The following is a 19,878-nucleotide window of genomic DNA, read 5'->3' on the forward strand; positions in this document are numbered from 1 at the left end:
CAAAAAGCTGAGAAAATTACATTTTTGTCAAAGACTTTGTCCGGATGGGATTCAGAACGATGATCAAACACAGGTGGAGTAGATCGAGTCCATAAACACCCCCAAGCTTCATAGTCCTCATTCAGTAACGTTAGGCAGTTTTGATTTATAGGCTGTTTAATGTTTGAGGATCGCTTTATTTTACATTTGCATGAGCAATCTTCTATCACTTGTTTCTGCTTCTTCTTCTTCGCCTGTGTTTTGATCTGGAGAGTCTGTACTCTTTCAGAAGATGCGTAACTGCGCCCCCTACCATAAAGCCTGAAAATTCAGTCAATGGCAAGGAAAGAGTGAAGTAGATTTAAAGTAAATTCCTATGTACACTACCAGTGGACTAGCCTACACAAAAATTCAGATACTCAGAATTAGGAATATATCCGTTTTCTTTATAAATCAATATTTTCAAACAATGTACTTTTATACTAGCCTATACTTTTATAAATATACTTTTAAGTATATCTCGATCAAAAGACTGAGTCCAAGTATAGGCCAAATATAATTAGACTTTTCTGTCAGTATAAGTCAAGTATACTTAAGTGCAATTTTAAGTATATTCCTCAGAAGTACATAAAGTATATTTTTGAGAAGTATATAAAAAGTAGACTCAAATTATACTTTTTTATTTTTTGTTTAAAAGAAGTATACTAATAGCACACTTGAATAAACTTATTTTTCGTAAGGGAACCTTTAAAATAAAGTCCAGATAAAGGCAGGGACACACCAAACCAACACCAACGAACTAGCGCTGATGAAATCCAACTATAGTCGCCTTGCCAAGAGGACTACAGCCAACTGTCGGCTAGCACGTGCTTTCTGCATCTGCGTGTAAAGCAGACAACTGTCTGTTTCTCCAGATAAATTCTTCTATATTCTTCTGTTTGTACCGTCTTGCTTCTTTGCTGGCTGTTTTGCTATTGTCCCGTTCACTATCTCAGAGTTCTCTCTCTCATCGACGGCCCGAAGGCAATTATACATGCAGAATCAACCCGAAAAAACCTGATGTCGCCCAACTAGAGCCAGTGGTGCGGAACACACTGAAAAAAAAATTTTTTTTTTTTTTTTCAAAATACTGCGTTATGAATCAGCGTGTCGAATCAGCGGTTCGGAGCGGCAAAGTCATGTGATTTCAGCAGTTTGGCGGTTTGACATGTGATCCGAATCATGATTCAACACGCTGATTCATAACGCTCCGAAGCTTCCTGAAGCAGTGTTTTGAAATTGGCCATCACTATATAAGTCATTATTTTGTTTTTTGGCCCACCAAAAATATTCTCGTCACTTTATAATATTAATATCGAACCACTGTACTCACATTAACAGATTTAAATATGTTTTTAGTACATTAATGGATCTTGAGAGAGGAAATGTCATTGCTGGCTATGCAGGCCTCACTGAGCCATCGGATTTCAACAAAAATATCTTAATTTGTGTTCCGAAGATGAATGAAGGTCTTACGGGTGTGGAACAGCATGAGGGTGAGTAATTAATGACAGAATTTTCATTTTTGGGTGAACTAATGTAATGAGTACACCCTACATTTAATTCAACAAATGTATAATATTCTAGTACTTAGTATACCCTCCATAATTTTGAATATACTGCTCTGACCCTTCTTGGCACAGAGTGTACAAGTTCATGACAAATTGTCACATCTGTCCTGTTTAACTCCTGGATGATGAGCTCCTTAAATGCCCTGGGGCTGTATTCACAAAACATTTTATCTTACCACTAAGAGTTCTCCTAGCAGTAAAAGTTCTTAGCTAAGAATTTTCTCTTAAAGGGTTAGTTCACCCAAAAATGAAAATAATGTCATTTATTACTCACCCTTATGCCGTTCCACACCCGTAAGACCTTCTTTAATCTTCGGAACACAAATTAAGATATTTTGGATTTTGGCCTCCATAGCCAGCAATGACATTTCCTCTCTCAAGATCCATTAATGTACTAAAAACATATTTAAATCAGTTCATGTGAGTACAGTGGTTCAATATTAATATTATAAAGCGACGAGAATATTTTTGGTGCGCCCAAAAAAAAAAAAAAACGACTTATATAGTGATGGCCAATTTCAAAACACTGCTTCAGGAAGATTCGGAGCACAATAATATTAATATTGAACCACTGTACTCATATGAACTGATTTAAATATGTTTTTAGTACATTAATGGATCTTGAAAGAGGAAATGTCATTGCTGGCTATGGAGGCCTCACTGAGCCATCGGATTTCAACAAAAATTTGTGTTCCGAAGATTAAACGAAGGTCTTACGGGTGTGGAACGCCATGAGGGTGAGAAATAAATGACATTATTTTTGGGTGAACTAACCCTTTAAAACCTGTTTACAAAGCTGCTGAAACCAACTTTTACTAAGGAATAGAGAGAAGTCTTAAGCTACGAGTAAGGGTGGGGTTGACCTTGTTGCTATGGATGATGTCAACATGCTTACTAACTATGCCCACAGTGATTGGCTGATAGGGGAGGAGTCTCTGTGTCACAGACACGCCAGGCTCCACAGTCACCCAATCACAGCGCACTCCCTCACCAGAATACTAATCACCCACACCTGCCACGCATCGGCATCATTACCAGCAGCACTACAAAAGACACAGCAGCACACACAGTCACTGTCCGGTCTCGTTAATGCATACTCACCTGTTATGCTTACCTTAAGGACTCCTTTGAAGAATACTCACCTGTCTCCAGCGTTCTCCTCATCTCCCGTGAGTGTCTCTGTGTCTGGTCTGCTCCTCGTCTGCCCGCCATCCACGATCCCTGGAAATCACAAGACAAGAATCAGCTCTACGGTCATATCTGCCACGAACTGCATCAGCCACTACTCACCTGCACTCTGCTCACGCTCTCTGTCTGTTCAATAAACTTGGTTTATATTCCATCAGTGTCTCCATCCCCTTCTGTGTGTAACAGAAGACCGGACCTTAACCGTCTGAACAGCCAGAATGAGCGCTCCGGATCCATTCCAAGATCTTGTGGATGCACTTTGTCGCACACTCTCCAGCACTCCCACGACAACACCGCCAACGCACACTTCCGCATTCCCTGCCGCTTCTCCTTCACCACCAGCAGTCACCAGTCCCATGGCCAAACCGGCGTCCTTCTCTGGTTCGGCGGAGGATTGCAACGGATTCCTGCTGCAATGTTCGCTGGTCCTGGAGTTGCAACCGCACTTGTATCCCACCGAAAGCTCAAAAGTGGCGTTTATAATCTCTCAACTTGACGGAAAAGCTCTTCGCTGGGCTGAGGCACCCTGGTCACAGAAAAACCCCATTGTTCAGTCTCTGTCGAGTTTTATAACTCATTTCAAAGAAGTTTTTGGAAGACCTGCCTGGGATTTATCTGTTGGTGAGAGATTATATCAATTAAAACAAGGTTCCATGTCTGTGACTGATTATGCTCTCCAGTTTAGAACCCTTGCTGCATCAAGTGGTTGGAACGAACAAGCCTTGATCACCACTTACCGTCAAGGTCTGGACCCCCGCGTGTGGTTGCATCTCGCTGCATACGAGGACTCCATCGGGCTCGAACGATTTATCCAACTATCCATCAGATTCGCCACTCGTATGCAGTCGTGTCACGAAGAGCACCAGGGACAGCCACTTTTCCCATCCATCCTCCGTCGTCCAGAATCCGTCAGCTCCCCAGAACCAGCCAACGATCCCATGCAAATAGAAAATTCTCATCTTTCATCGGCTGAGTGGCAGAGGCGGCTGACCCAGAACCTCTGTTTATACTGCGGTCAAGCTGGGCATTACATTGCGGAATGCCCCACTCGCCCAGTACGACCCATGGTGAGTGTTATCATGCCTACGCTAAATAAGATGAAACCACTTACCATTGTCGTCAACCTTACTGCTGCCGACTTCTGTCTTCCAGTTAATGCTCTCCTCGACTCTGGGTCAGCCGGAAATTTCATCTCTGGAGCCCTCTGCCGCCAGCTTCAGCTCAAAACCACGATCACGCTGAAAGTCTACCAAATCCACTCGGTGACAGGAAGACCTCTACGTCAAGTGCGATACAGTGTCGGTCCTATTCAACTCCAGATCGGCATCCTTCACGTAGAGGAAATCCACCTGCTGGTTCTGGAAGACTCAACCGCTGACGTGATCTTAGGGCGCCCCTGGTTGGAGCAGCACAACCCCATCATCTGCTGGAGGACAGGAGAAATCCTGAAGTGGGGTAACCAATGTTTTAATGACTGTTTTCCTGAGTTCCCTGTTCCGAGTTCTCCACGTTCTGAGAAAGTTCAAGCCTGCGTCTGTGGAAAGCCCCCTTGAAAATCGTTCAACAGACATTCCTAAATGTTACTCCCACTTCAGCGACGTCTTCTGTCCCAAGAAGGCCTCCATGTTGCCTCCACACCGGCCATGGGACTGTGCCATTGATCTGATTCCTGGTGAGCCAGTGCCCAGAGTGAAAATCTATTCCCTCTCCATCCCGGAAGAGAAGGCCATGGAGGACTACATCACTGAAGCTCTATCCCAAGGCTACATTCGTCCGTCTACTTCCCCTGCTGCTTCCAGCTTCTTTTTTGTGGCGAAGAAGGACGGAGGCTTGAGGCCCTGCATAGATTATAGAGCTTTAAATAAAATCACTGTCAAATTCAGATACCCACTTCCTCTCGTCCCATCAGTGCTGGAACATCTCAGAGGTGCCACTGTGTTCACCAAGTTGGACCTCCGCAGCGCCTACAACATCATCCGAATACGTGAGGGGGGTGAATGGAAGACAGCTTTTGTGACCCCTACCGGTCACTACGAGTACCTGGTTATGCCCTATGGACTCGTCAACGCCCCCTCCGTATTTCAGGACTTCATGCATGAGGTGCTCCGGGAGTTTCTGCACAAGTCAGTTCTGGTCTACATCGACGACATCTTGATCTACTCCCGGAGCCTGGTCACACAATCACAGCGCACTCCCTCACCAGAATACTAATCACCCACACCTGCCACGCATCAGCATCATTACCAGCAGCACTACAGTCACTGTCCGGTCTTGTTAATGCATACTCACCTGTTATGCTTACCTTAAGGACTCCTTTGAAGAATACTCACCTGTCTCCACTTAGGAGTCCTCTTGACTACTCCTAATGTTTCACAGATTTAGGAACTATAGTTTTAGCACTAAAAAGCTTTGTGAAATACTCTTAGAGCAAGAATCATGTCATATCAAAAAATCATTCAACATGTCATGTTGAAAAAAATGCCCAACAATGCATGGAATGAGGAAAGGGTAACATCTTCTGTTTCAAGTTTGTGTATTAAATTACATAGTGGTGTGGGAATTCATGACAGCATTGATAAAGCACAACTCCCTCACACCTTCAGCACTCATACATCCCTATAGAGTTTTGCTACCACTGAACTTTACTGTGGGAACCAGGCACTTCTCACTGTACTCCTCCTCTAGCAACACCATAACATTTTGGATGCTGTTAGATCCAAAATTATTGATTTTTATTCTCATGAGACCAGAGTATTGATTCCCAGAATCTATATTTTGTAAATATGGGCTTTGGAAATGGCTAACTGACTTTATTGTGCTTTGGCTACAGTAGGTAATTCCAGTGAGAACAACAACCATGCATGTCATTTCTGCAGGCTGCATCTTACTCTGTGAGATAAACAGTCAGTCTTTTCATAGCTTTTGCTGGCTCTGAGACACTCGCTTGGTATTTCTCCTGCTCTTTGTCTAGCAAAAAAATCACTGATGAACATTGTCATGTCTAGTTTTGGTTTTGTTCAAGTTTCATGTTCTTGCCTTGTTGCTATGTTTATGTTTTGCCATGTGATTCCCTTGTCCTCATGTGATCCTGCCATGTGCTCCCCTGCTCATGTGTTTTGCTTTCAATTGGTTCATTGGTTAATTGTTCACAGGTGTTCCTTGTTTGTTCATTAGTCCCTGTGTATTTTAGCCCTCATGTTTGACATGCGACCTTGTCAAGTATTGTCCATGTACTACTATTGGTGAGTGTCTTGTTTAAGTTCATGTTTCATGCCATGCCATGCCATGCCATACCATACCATACCATACCATGCTTTGTTTGATCTTGTTATGAAATAAACTGCACTTGGGTTCTTACAAATTGCCTCCAGTGGATCCACGTTACAAACATAATTGGAAAAATATTAAAAAATGTCCTGACCATCCAGGCTTTATAATGGCAGTGAACGGGACCAATGAGTATGAGCTGTGTGTGTGTGTGTATGTGTGGTCCTGGTAAACCCTACATTATGGGCGCAAAATGTCCCCACAATGATGGCAATATCCGAAATACTTGTCCTTGTGGGGACTTTTTTTTTTTTTTGGGGTCCCCATGAGGAAAACAGTTTATAAATCATACTAAATTATGTTTTTTGAAAATCTAAAAATCAGGGATGCACTGATGATACCGATACCACGCAGGCTGTGTACAGTGTCCAAACAAAGAAACGCTGATGACAGAGCAAACAGAAAGCATAATGTAGATATTTCATGTCATTTTACACTTTGCAGAACTTAACAGACTTCAAGATGTAGTATCAGGCAGTGAGCGATATGATACCTTGTGTAGCCAAATCAACAGAAGAAGAATGAAAAAAACAAACAAACATCTCATTGTCTTTATCATCAGCACCATACACGTGCATACACATGCTTGGCATTGTTGGTTGACTTCCATCACAAAGAGCATAGTACACACAATGTTCTTTTTGATGGAAGTCAACCAGCGATGCCAAGAAAGGACTCGAAAGTCTAGAAATACCAGTCAAGAACTGTGGAAAAGAAAGATTTCCTCATAGTGGAAGAAATGTTGATTCCTTACAATAAGTTTATCTTGAAACATGGCCTTTTTTAATAGCATTGACATCTGTTATATTCCTTAATTTCCCTCAGCTCTCTCTCTCTTTGAGCTAAACTACGCAGGGGTGTGTTTCCCAAAGCAAACTATGATCACAAGTTCTGTCGTTACCAATAGAGTTCAATGGGACTTACGACCATGGTTCACCAACGATGCTTTCGGGAAATGCACCCCAGGATAGTTGCCCTCCATGAGCAAGGTTGGCTACCACTGATCTTACTGCAAAAATTGTAATTTCCTAAACATTGGGAAATAATGTAAGTAAGTTTATATTGTCAGAAATCGGCCAGGCTCCATCACCACCCAGTCACAGAGATCACTGTCACCAGAGTACTAATCACCCGCAACTGATCATCATCTCCTCATCACCACAAGCAGCATTTAAGCACACACTGCACCCTGGCACTTTGTCTGGTCTCGTTCATGAGTAAGGACTCACTTACCTGCTCCCCTTACCTCCAAGTGTGTGCTCAGCTACTCTCATCCACAACCTCCTCAATCACCTGCAATACAAGAACTGTCAGTATTTCCATCTATTATTGCATTACTGCTCTAACTGTTTTACTTACCTGCGTGTTTACATTACCTGAGTCATCCAATAAACTCTCATATTCATTTCTACATTGTTGTGAGTTTGTGTTCCGTAACATATATCTTTAATGTGCAATACATCAACAACAGGACTGCACCATTAACATGATACCCAGTTGACCATACCTTAAATACACAAAACTTGCTTCATTTAAATAAATACCAAAAAGTCTCTGAAAGTAATGGTAAATGTGTTTCAGTAAACCCTCTGGATGATTAACTGAATTCAAGTTTCAAAATTTACAGTAGTTATCAAGGCAATGCAATTAAACTACAGTCATTTATAAAGGCTTATTTTTGACTGATGACAAATATGGTTATATACAATAAGAAGACCCATTTAGTGGTAAAATGAATAAAACAATAAAGATTTTAGCCAAGTATGAAACTTGCTAAAATATAAGCTCACTAATGCATAAACATGTAAAAAGAAAAACACATTTCTGTTCAATTTCTGTAATGTTGACATACTGTACACACCCATGAGCAAGTGTTTTCAGTGACAAATTTTGTGTTTTGCAAAGTTTGCTGCTTCAATTTTTGTTGTGTTGATTCATATTGTTTCTAGATTACTGTGGATCAAATGCAATTAAAATAATTGAAAAAAGCCAAAAAAAAAAACTTTATCACAAAAACGTCTCGGTTACGTATGTAACCCTCGTTCCCTGAAGGAGGGAACGGAGACGTACGTCAGTAGTGACCGACGAATTGGGATATCGCTAGAGAGCCCTATCAGCTTCGAGTGAACTACAACAGGCCAATGAAGTTGGCGTGCGATATTTGCATAATGCGCACCGCCCCCGCCAGGTGGTATAAATAGGGGAGCAGATGCAATCGCACTCTGTTTTTCGCTGAGGAGACAACCTAGTCTGCACTACAGCGAGGGTACAGCAACTGTGGCGACGGGACGTACGTCTCCGTTCCCTCCTTCAGGGAACGAGGGTTACATACGTAACCGAGACGTTCCCTTTCAGTCGGTCACGTTCGACGTACGTCAGTAGTGACCGACGAATTGGGATCCCAAATAAAGCGCCACAGTATGAACCCCTTCCAGTGCCCAGCGCAAGCTCTAGCCACCCGGCGCACCAGTGGGACGGGGAAGGGGGCGAGCTTACGCCGAGAGAGTCTACTGCTGTTCCGATATACCCACTAAGTAAACTAGACTACACTGGGGAAGCGAACCCGTAGGGGACGCTGCGGAGACCACTACCCACCTGTAGGGGAGGAATTTACGTGGAGAGTACACATATGGACTGGCCGTGGGCAGTACGCATATGGAGTCCCTGGGATGGCTCCACCTGGGTAGGGGGGAGACTCATCTGACAGGTGACAGCAGAGCTGGCTCTGCTAGGGAAAGACACGGGCTCGCCGTAGGGAGTTGACCGTGGACAAATACACACATGGGACCGCTCACGTGGAGGGGTCACGACATGTGGAACCCAGCCAAACGTCAACGTCGGTGACGGAGGTTTGGCCTGGCATCAGACACTCCGCAATGTCCGAGCCGAAGGGGGAGGCGGAGGAACTCGACAGGGTTCGCCAAGCGGGGAACTCGACTGGAGTAAAAAGGATGCACGTATCCGGCCCAGGGGGCGGGAGTGGCATTGCAAGCCGACACTAGAACGGGCTCTTCGCGTCTACCGGCTGGTGGAAGCGAGTACACGGGAAGATACCGGTTCTACACGAAGGCTATAGAATCTAGCGAACGTGTTAGGTGTCGCCCAGCCCGCAGCTCTACAGATATCTGTCAGCGAGGAGCCGTGCGCCAGCGCCCAGGAAGAGGCCACTCCTCTGGTGTAGTGGGCTCTCAACCTGAGCGGGCAAGGCACGCCCTGGGACTCATACGCCAGGGCGATGGCGTCCACTATCCAGTGGGCCATCCTCTGCTTGGAGACAGCCTTTCCCTTCTGCTGGCCTCCGTAACAGACAAAGAGCTGATCTGAGGTCCTAAAGCTTCGCGTTCTGTCCACGTACAGGCGCAGAGCGTGGACGGGAGAGAGCAAAGCTAGGGCTGGGTCTGCCTCCTCCGAAGGCAGCGCTTGCAGGTTCACTACCTGATCTCGAAAGGGAGTGGTAGGAACCTTGGGCACATATCCAGGCCGGGGTCTCAGGATAACGTGAGAGTCACCGGGCCCGAATTCCAGGCACGATTCGTCAACCGAAAATGCGTGCAGGTCCCCTACCCTCTTGAGCGAGGCCAATGCAACCAGGAGGACGGTCTTTAGGACAGTACTTTTAACTCGACTGATTGCAAAGGCTCGAAGGGACGACCCCGGAGAGATGTAAGAACCAGGGTCAGATCCCAAGAGGGTACAGAGGGGGGCCAGGGAGGATTAGTCTCCTCGCCCCCCTCAAGAACCTGACGATCAGATCGTGCTTCCCTAGCGATTTACCATCAACTGCATAGTGATGTGCGGCGACAGCGGCAACATACACCTTGAGGGTGGAGGGAGACAGCCTTCGCTCCAGGCCCTCTTGCAGAAAGGAAAGCACGGTTCTGACCGAACATGATCGGGGGTCCTCTCGCTCTGGTTGAGAGGAACACCATTCGACGAATAGGTTCCACTTCAGCGCATAGAGGTTCCTCGTAGAAGGAGCTCTAGCGGAAGTGATGGTGTCTGCGACCGCTTGCGGGAGATCACTCAGAACCTCCGCGTCCCGTCCAGGGACCGCACATGGAGTTTCCACAGGTGGGGACGCGGGTGCCAGAGGGTGCCCCGTCTCTGAGTCAGGAGGTCCTTCCTCAGAGTAATGGGCCAGGGAGGTGCTGTCGCGAGGAGCGTAAGGTCCGAGAACCAGGTCCGAGTGGGCCAGTATGGAGCCACTAACAAGACCTGCTCCTCGTCCTCCCTGACTTTGCACAGGAGCTGTGCGAGAAGGCTCACTGGGGGAAACGCATATTTGCGTAGGCCCCGGGGCCAGCTGATTGCCAGGGCATCCATGCCGAGCGTGCCGCCGGTCAGGGAATAGAACTGGCAGTGGGCAGTCTCCGGGAGGCGAACAGATCTATCTGTGCCTCGCCAAAGCGCTGCCAGATCAGCTGGACCACCTGGGGTCGGAGTCGCCATTCGCCCGGAAGCGGAGGCTGCCGTGAGAGCTCGTCGGCTGCACGGTTGAGCACGCCTGGGGCGTGAATGGCACGAAGCGACCTCAGATGCTTCTGACTCCATAGCAAGAGATGGCGGGCGAGTTGCGACATACGGCGGGAGCGTAGACCACCCTGATGGTTGATGTACGCAACGGCCGCAGTGTTGTCCGAGCGGACCAGTACGTGCTTGTCTGTCAACAGCTCCTGGAAGCGGCCCAGTGCAAGACGTACTGCTAGCAACTCGAGGCAATTGATATGCCAATGCAGTTGGGGCCCCGTCCACAGACCCGATGCTGCATGCCCGTTGTACGTGGCCCCCCACACCGTGGCAGAGGCATCTGTGTGGACCACAGCATGCCTGGACACTTGTTCGAGGGGAACTCCAGCCCGCAGGAACGAAGAGTCTGACCACTTGGTGAGGGTGCGACGGCAGTTCGGTGTCACGGGGACACGGAACGTACCGCGCTGCCACGCCCATCTCGGGACCCGGCCGCGGAGCCAGTGTTGAAGCGGCCTCATATGAAGCAATCCGAGCGGCATGACTGCGGCTGCGGATGCCATATGCCCCAGGAGCCTCTGAAAGAGTTTCAGTGGGGCCGCCGTCCTGCGCTTGAGCGTACTCAGGCAGGTCAACACTGACTGGACGCGCTCCTCGGAGAGGCGCGCGGTCCAGGCGACCGAATCCAGTTCCCTACTGAGATAAGAGATCCTCTGCCCGGGGGAGAGTTTGCTCTTGTCCCAGTTGACCCGAAGACCCAACCGACTGAGGTGAGCTAACACCATGTCCCTGTGTTCGCACAACTGCTCCCACGAGCTGGCCAGGATGAGCCAGTCGTCGAGGTAGTTGAGATGCGAACGCCCTGTTCCTTGAGCGGAACAATGGCCGCCTCCGCAACCTTCGTAAAGACGCGGGGCGACAGGGCCAGCCCGAAGGGTAGGACTTTGTACTGATATGCCCGACCCTCGAACGCAAACCGTAGGAGTCTGTGACGAGGCAGAATCGAGACATGAAAGTACGCGTCCTTCAGGTCGATCGCTGCAAACCAATCCTGGGGACGGATGCATTTGAAAATGCACTTCTGCATAAGCATCTTGAACGGCAGCCTGAGAAGGGACCGATTCAGGACACGCAGATCCAGGATTGGCCGTAGCCCACCGCCCTTCTTGGGTACAATGAAGTAGGGGCTGGAGAACCCTGACTTCAAATCGGCTGGAGGGACCGGCTCGACTGCATCCTTCGCCAGGAGGACAGCAATCTCCGCCCAGAGAACAGGTGCATTGTCCAGGGACACACGAGTGTAATGGACACCCCTGAACACCGGGGGACGCCGGGCGAACTGAATCGCATAGCCGAGTCTGATGGTACAAATGAGCCAGCGGGACGGGCTGGAAAGCACTAGCCAGGCTTCCAGACACCGAACCAGCGGGACCAAATGGACCACAGACGTACCGGGCGTGGGGCAGCGAGGTAGAGTGCTGGACCCGACTCGGACGGCATAGCGGCCCGTAGTGTGGTCAGACTCTGCAAGGTGGCAGTGTGAATGGGAGACGGCACATGGGAGGCGGCCTCAACCAACACACTGGGACCTGCTGGCGAAGTGAGAGGGGGCTGAGAGTGGCGAGGTGGGGCCTCGCGCACTGCCAGCCGCGCCCTCTTGGGACCTGGAGGGTCAGAAAACAGTTCTACTCCGTGGGCACCGCTGGTCTCCGGAGAGCCAGCGGCGGAACAAACCAAAATTCTCCACCCGGCCCTCCTCCGGGGAGGGAGCGATGCGGGCATCGTCTCCCGAAGAACTGTTTACCTCAGCTCCAGGTCACCAGTTTCTCCAGGACCGCTTCTCGCTAGCCAAGTGGCTTGGCTGCGGGCTGAGCGGGCTGGATTTTAGGCCAGCTTGTGAGATGAGAGCATCGAGAAAGCGTACTTAGACGATGACACACCTCTGCAAGGCTAGCCAGGGGTGTTTCCGGACCACCATGGTAGACATTGTCTGGCCAGGGGCCTGCGCTATGACTTGCATCATGCGTAGCTCAACCCCGACTCAGAACTACCCATATGCAATGAGTGCTTTGGCCTTCCACAGACTTGCCGGGGGCCAAGACCCATGCAGGGCAGAGGTGGTGTGCCCGTAGCACTGCCACCCCACCACAGAGGGTAGTGAGAGAGAAAAAACTTAATGCAGATATGACCCTTTTGGTGTTCCATATTTGGCACCAAGAAAGGCTTCTAAACTGCCAAGTTTTTCATGCACGTCCAGGCTAAGACAGGGGGCGGGGCAAGGCGAGTACGCGTCACACCACGCCCCCAGGGGCCCGGGAAAGCATGGTCGTTAACTCTGAATCTGATTCAGCATGAGCACATCACAACCGTGGGACGCTCAGCCTCATCTTCATGTCCAGAGCCCAACAACCCTCTCTCCAATGTAGCAGTCGACATCTGATCCTCTGCTGGAGCCCTGACTAAGATGCTAGGTCCCCCATGAGAAGGACCAGCAATCCACCCAGAAGCTACCAGCCATGTGAGAGAGTGAACGTGGTCGTCTAACTGAACGACACACGGCGCTGAGCGCCGACGTGGCCATGTTTTTACCAAACATAAACCACCCACGAACCCAGTCACAGCATGTTTGCGATGCGCTAGAGGAGTGGGGGGCCCACGGAGATTGGCTCGGCAGGTAATGCCCCACTGTGATCCTCTGGTCACCCTGGCTTATTCACCAAAAGTAGTACTTTTCTGATTCAGAAAGAGAAACTAGATTGGGGAATAGGTGAGGGGACTCCACCTCGTTTGAGGCACTCGAGTCTCGACCACGCATCTAGAGCGCCGAACAACGCGCTGGGTTGCCATGGCAACGCGCGCTGTCAGCCGGCAGCTCGACGGCACACGGCGCGCTGAGCGCTCAAGCCCTTACGAGAAAGGCAAGACGAACAATGCGCCGACGTGGGCATGCTCTCTTTTTTTTTTTACAAGAGAATATGAACCACCCACAAACACAGTCTCAGCACGCTAAGCAGACATGAGAGAAAGTGATTGTGGCCGTCAGTGAGGATAGGAAACGACCGCCTCCAGAAGCGCACAGACAGAATGACGTCTTGAAAAAGACGCAGTGTCTGTCTGTGAAGCTCTTTTAGAAGCTCTTGTTCTTTGTGCCGAAGCACACAGGGAACAGCCGCGATGTGACTGCAGGTACACTTTTCACTCCCTGAGTCACACACACAGAGGAACCGGCCCAAATCGCAAACCAACGGGGCAAATAATGCTGTGAAAACAGCAGTTGAGAGCTGTATAACAGCTCGAGAAGCTCACTCTGGGAAGCTCGCGGCCTCGCTGTAAGGTGCCATAAAGCCAGCACTGTAGAACAAAAGCTCTTCAAAGGCTTGCGAAGTCACTCTCAGACTAACAGCAGGAACACACAGGTTGGCTCCGAAGCGAAAGACAGAGTGCGATTGCATCTGCTCCCCTATTTATACCACCTGGCGGGGGCGGTGCGCATTATGCAAATATCGCACGCCAACTTCATTGGCCTGTTGTAGTTCACTCGAAGCTGATAGGGCTCTCTAGCGATATCCCAATTCGTCGGTCACTACTGACGTACGTCGAACGTGACCGACTGAAAGGGAACTCAAATTTCACTGTTTGACACAAAATGACCAGCTAACATCATTTCACTGATCATATCAGATGGGAAAGTGTGAATGAGCTTGGACTATATTGGATTATAAGAACAGACTGAAGAAGTGCTTCCAGTCATTGTGTTCTAGGGCCTTATTTTAACGATCTAAGTGCATGGTCTAAAGCACACGGTGCAAATGCACTTAGGGCGTGTCCGAATCCACTTTTGCTAGTTTAATGACAGGAAAAATGGTCGGCGAGAAAGAAAGAAAGACTTACAGCAATCATTGCTTTGCATCAAAATGGCCTCACATGCAAGGAAATTGCTGCAAAGTATATTGCACCAAAAGAGCCATTTACCAGATCATCAAGAACTTCAAGGAGAAATGTTCAGCTGCAGTAAAGAAGGCTTCAGGACATCCAGCAAGTGCCAAGCAAGTGCCAAGAGCTATGGAATCGTGTGTGGAACCAGTGCAGAGCTATTCAATATTGGCAGTAGGAGGGTGTGAGAGCATCTGCACAGTGAGGCAAAGACTTCTGGACAACAGCCTGGTGTCAAGAAGGGCAGCAAAGAAGCCTCTTCTCTCCAAGACAAACATCAAGGACAAACCGTAATTCTGCAAGAAGTACAAGGATTTGACATTTATACATTTACATTTACATTTACTCATTTGGCAGACGCTTTTATCCAAAGCGACTTACAAGTGAGGAATACAACAAGCGAGTCGTCATGACGAGGCAGATAGACACAAAAAGTGCTCACAATACAAGTCTTAGGTAATGCTCAGAGTATCATAAGCTACAATAGAGAGGGATTAGAGGAAGTGAAAGGATAGGTATAAATTATAATTTTTTTTTTAAATGATTATATTTATTTAAATAGCTCTGTTTCTTATGTCTATTTGAAGGAATCTTTTTTTATCAATCATAACTACCATACCTTTCTCTTGCAGAATTAACATTTATATGCTTTATATGCTTAACTAAATGTCCCCAAAGGTAGTGTGTGTTGAATGTAACAAAAGAGCAAACAATATTAGACAGTATATATTAGGTATGCACCGATACCGATACCGATGCCTATACATTTATTAATTTCTTTTCTTTTTTTTTTTTTTTTTTTGGTGATGTGGCAGTTTTCTAAGTACAACACAGTGAGACTAATGAATGTAGGACAGCTTCTTTGTTATTACTCCAATGAAAAAAAGTAATCATTTTTATGTGCTTGTCACAAACTTAAAGCACAAATTTCACAGTGTCCAATATCCTTCAAAGGCCATAATTACCAAAGTCATAATGAAAAAAAAAAAAAAAAAAAAAAAAAAAAAAAAACAAACAGGTCTTTTTTAACCTGCCTTTCAAAAAGTGCTAAACAAATATTACAGAACAAATGTTTATAACATAACACTGTGAATCAATGTAAACACAACCTAGGGTGACCAGATTTCTCATGGTGGAATACAGGACGAGTGGGCAATATGACCATGATATGAGAAATTTTATTTCACAAGATATATATATATGTATATATATACAATCATTTAACATATTTTGTTGTTTTATTAACATTAATGACAGACAAATATTTAATTAGGCTACTGTCCCTTTAAGACACATATCCTGTTTTCACCCACCTGTTTACGTCCACTTAAGCCATAACCGACTGTATTTACGTGAGATACTCTACACGATGGACATTTTGACAACTATGTGTGCAAGGAGAACTGATCTCGCACTGTCTGAGAGAACTAGGATCGCGCACTGTTTGAGAGAACTGGGATCATGCGCAAGAAAGAGAGAGAGCCCGCGAGAGAGGTCTGTGTCATTCAGCACGATTTGCATGCAGTTCGCAATGTGTGGGTTGTCATCATTGATTTTGAAGTATTTCCACACCCCTGAGGTTGACATTGTTTCTGCTGCTGCCGCCGGTGTCTGTGCGCAGTAAATTCTGTCAGTTACGTCATGTGAGGTATCTGTCTTTGGTATCGGGGGTATTTTTACGTGTACGAGTACAAGTACAAGTACATGAGCTTTGTATCGGTGCATCCCTAGTATATATGATGAATCAAGTTTTCTTTTACATCACGTGGATGACCGGGTGCGTGTGTGTCTCTTACCTGGGGAACTCATGGCACCAGGATGTACTATGGGAAGAAGGAAAGCCGGCAGAGGCAGTGTGATGCTTTGGGAAATGTTCTGCTGGGAAACCTTGGGTCCTGCCATCCATGTGGATGTTACTTTGACATGTACCACCTACCTAAGCATTGTTGCAGACCATGTACACCCTTTAATGGAAACGGTATTCCCTGGTGGTTCTGGACTCTTTCAGCAGACTAATGCGCCCTGCCACAAAGCAAAAATGGTTCAGGAATGGTTTGAGGAGCACAACAACAAGTTTGAAGAGTTGACTTAGCCTCCAAATTCCCCAGATTTCAATTCAATTGAGCATCTGTGGGATGTGCTGAACAAACAAGTCCGATACATGGAGGCCCCACCTCGCAACTTACAGGACTTAAAGGATCTGCTGCTAACATCTTGGTGCCAGAGACCACAGCACACCTTCAGGGGTCTAGTGGAGTCCATGCCTCGATGGATCAGGGCTGTTTTGGCAGCAAAAGGGAGACCAACACAATATTAGAAAGGTGGTCATAATGTTATGCCTGATCGGTGTATATATATATATATATATATATATATATAGTCACAGAATCACCAGGCTTCATCTACGCACAGTCACACAGATCTCAATCACTGGAGTATTAATCACCATCAGCTGTCACTCATTCCAACTGCACCAGTTAAAAGGATTCACCACACACACACACACACACACACACACACACACACACACACACACATTGTCTAGTCTCGTCTTAGACTCACCTGATGTTCTCCTGGATTGTTACTCACCTGGAGTCTACTTACCTGCTGTTTGTCCAGTCTCCGATCTCCAGTCTCCGATCTCCAGTCTCCAGTTCCTTGTCTCCAGTCTCCAGCTCTGTGTCTCCCTCCAAGCTCCGTGTGTCTGACCTACGAAAGAAAGTGTTTAACATTATCTACAGTGATTGAATATGTGTGTGTGTGAGGCAACTTACCCGTCTGTTGTTCTCCATCAGCATTTTCATTCAACGCCATTGCATATCTGCTGTGTTCAATAAAGCATTGTCTTTATTCATACTTACCTTTCTATCGAGTCTGTGTTTCCTGACAGAAGACTAGACTTTACAAACAGCATGGCAGTATGAGTACTTCACACATGGACCCATTTCAAGAGTTAGTGGATCTCCTTTGCTGCTCACTAACCAATCCATCCACCACCACACCAGTCACTGCACCAATCACTTCTTCGCCACCTGCCATCATCGCAAGTCCCATGGCCAACCTGGCACCCTACTCTGGCTAAGCGGAGGAGTGCAATGGATTCCTGCTACAAAGCTTGCTGCGGCTGCAACTCTCTGTATACGATGATTCCATCGGCCTCAAGAAGTTCATCCAGTTCTCCATCAGAGTCGCCCATCATATGCAGGGTTGTAAAGATCTGTTTACGAGTGGGACCTCTTCTGTTGGGTGTTGGGGCTTTGCATCGGGAGGAAATCTCTCTGCTGGTTCTAGAGAATTCCACCACCGACATTATCTTAGGGCGACCGTGGTTAATACAACATCATCCAGAGTTCTCTTGTGAAAACTGGTGAGATAAAGAAGTGGAGCGATCAATGTTTCTCTTCCTGCTTCCCCTCATTACCGCTCCGCTCCTGGGCGAAACCCCAAAGTGTGGTCATCTATTCTACATCCATAGAAAGTCCTACCCATCAGCTATCTGTGGATTTTCCTGAATGCTACTCCCAGTTCCAGGATGTCTTCCGTCCCAAGAGAGCTTCCCAGTTAGCACCTCACCAGCCATGGGACTGCACAATTGATCTCCTTCCTGGTGAATCAGTACCCAGAGGCAAAATATATCCGTTGACAATACCCGAGCAAGAAGCCATGGAAAAGTATATTCGTCAGGCCTTACAACAAGGTTACATCAGACCATCTACCTCCCCTGCTGCTTCCAGCTTCTTAAAGTTCAGGAACCCCCTTCCTCGCGTCTCTGGAACATCTCCGAGGAGCTAGGATCTTCACCAAGTTGGACCTCCACAGCAAGTACAACCTCATCCGGTTACGTGAGGGGGATGAGTGGAAGACAGCTTTTGTGACCTCTACTGGCCACTTTGAGTACTCCGTTATGCTCTACGGTCTGGTCAACGCCCCCTCCGTATTACAGGATTGTGTGTTCAACCAGTCTGAAATCCAGTTCCTCGGTAGCATCGTCAGTGAGAAGGGGATTTCTATGGATGAGAGGAAGGTGGAGGCTATTCACAACTGGCCCATTCCTAAAACCATCAAAGAACTCCAGAGATTCCTTGGATTCTCAAACTTCTATTGTCGTTTAATCCGTAACTACTGTTCCATCACCAGTCCACTCACCTCACTTCTCCGAGGTAAGCCCAAGTCTCTGTCCTGGTCCTCAGAAGCTGACGCCGCATTCAACACTCTCAAACAAGCCTACTGTTCAGCACTACTCCTCACTCATCCTGATCCAGACAGTACGTTCATTGTGGAGGCGGACGTCTGTACCACTGGAGTAGGAGCGGTGCTTTCACAGCAGCAGGGGATGCCTCCCATACTCCATCTCCCCTCTGGCAAGCTCCTTTCTCTGCCCGTTCCCAATCGCCCTTTGTCACATCTAGCGGTGGATTTTATCATAAATCTGCCATCATCCCAAGGTAACATTTGCATCCTAGTAATTGTGGATAATTTTTCTAAATCATGCTGTCTTCTTCCCTTAAAGGATTGCCCACTACTATGGAAACCGCAGAGCTCCTTTTCAGCCACGTTTACAGATACTTTGGAATCCCCGAAGACATCGTATCGGACAGGGGACCTCAGTTTATATCCAGAGTGTGGAAGGCATTCATGAAGCCCCTAGGTGTGACCATAAACTTGTCCTCTGGATACCACCTTCAGACAAACGGGCAGACGGAACAGAAGGTACAGGGAATTGGCTGCTTCCTCAGAACTTTCTGCCATAACAACCAGAACTCCTGGAGCCAGTATCTAGCCTGAGCTGAGTATGCACAAAACTCTCTCCGCCAGCGAGCCACGTGTCTTACTCCATTCTAATGCGTACTCTGCTAAAAACCACCCATGTTCCCCTGGTCGGGGGAACCGTCGGATGTACCATTGGTCAATCACTGGTTCCAGGAGAGTGAGAGGGTCTGGGACTCATCACCATCTACAAGGAGCCATCCAGTGGCAGAAACATCACACAGACACACGTAGATTGTCCACTCCGAGCTACCATCTAGGTCAGAAGGTATGGCTCTCAACCAAGAATTTGGATGTACTTGCATCTATTTTCCCTTCAATCCTGACCAATTGCCCAGTCCCTGCTGAAAAGAATTGACAGAGAATTCTCTGTGATTGATATGAGGTCCTCCCAGTCGAGATGAAAGCATTTCAAAGGAATTGTTTGGAGTCTGTCTGGTTACTGCTGCACAGCAGGTTAGTGGAACACTAGAGAAGTGATAGTGTTCATAAGGGGCGAGATGTCATCAGACTTGGCAGGGTGTCAATTAGGAGACAAGCGCTGGAGGATAAATTAGTAAGTGTCGATTAGGAGATGCTTGGGTGTCGATTAGGAGACGCCCCAGGT

Source organism: Ctenopharyngodon idella, chromosome 16 (assembly GCF_019924925.1).
Source record: "Ctenopharyngodon idella isolate HZGC_01 chromosome 16, HZGC01, whole genome shotgun sequence".
NCBI lineage: Eukaryota > Metazoa > Chordata > Actinopteri > Cypriniformes > Xenocyprididae > Ctenopharyngodon > Ctenopharyngodon idella.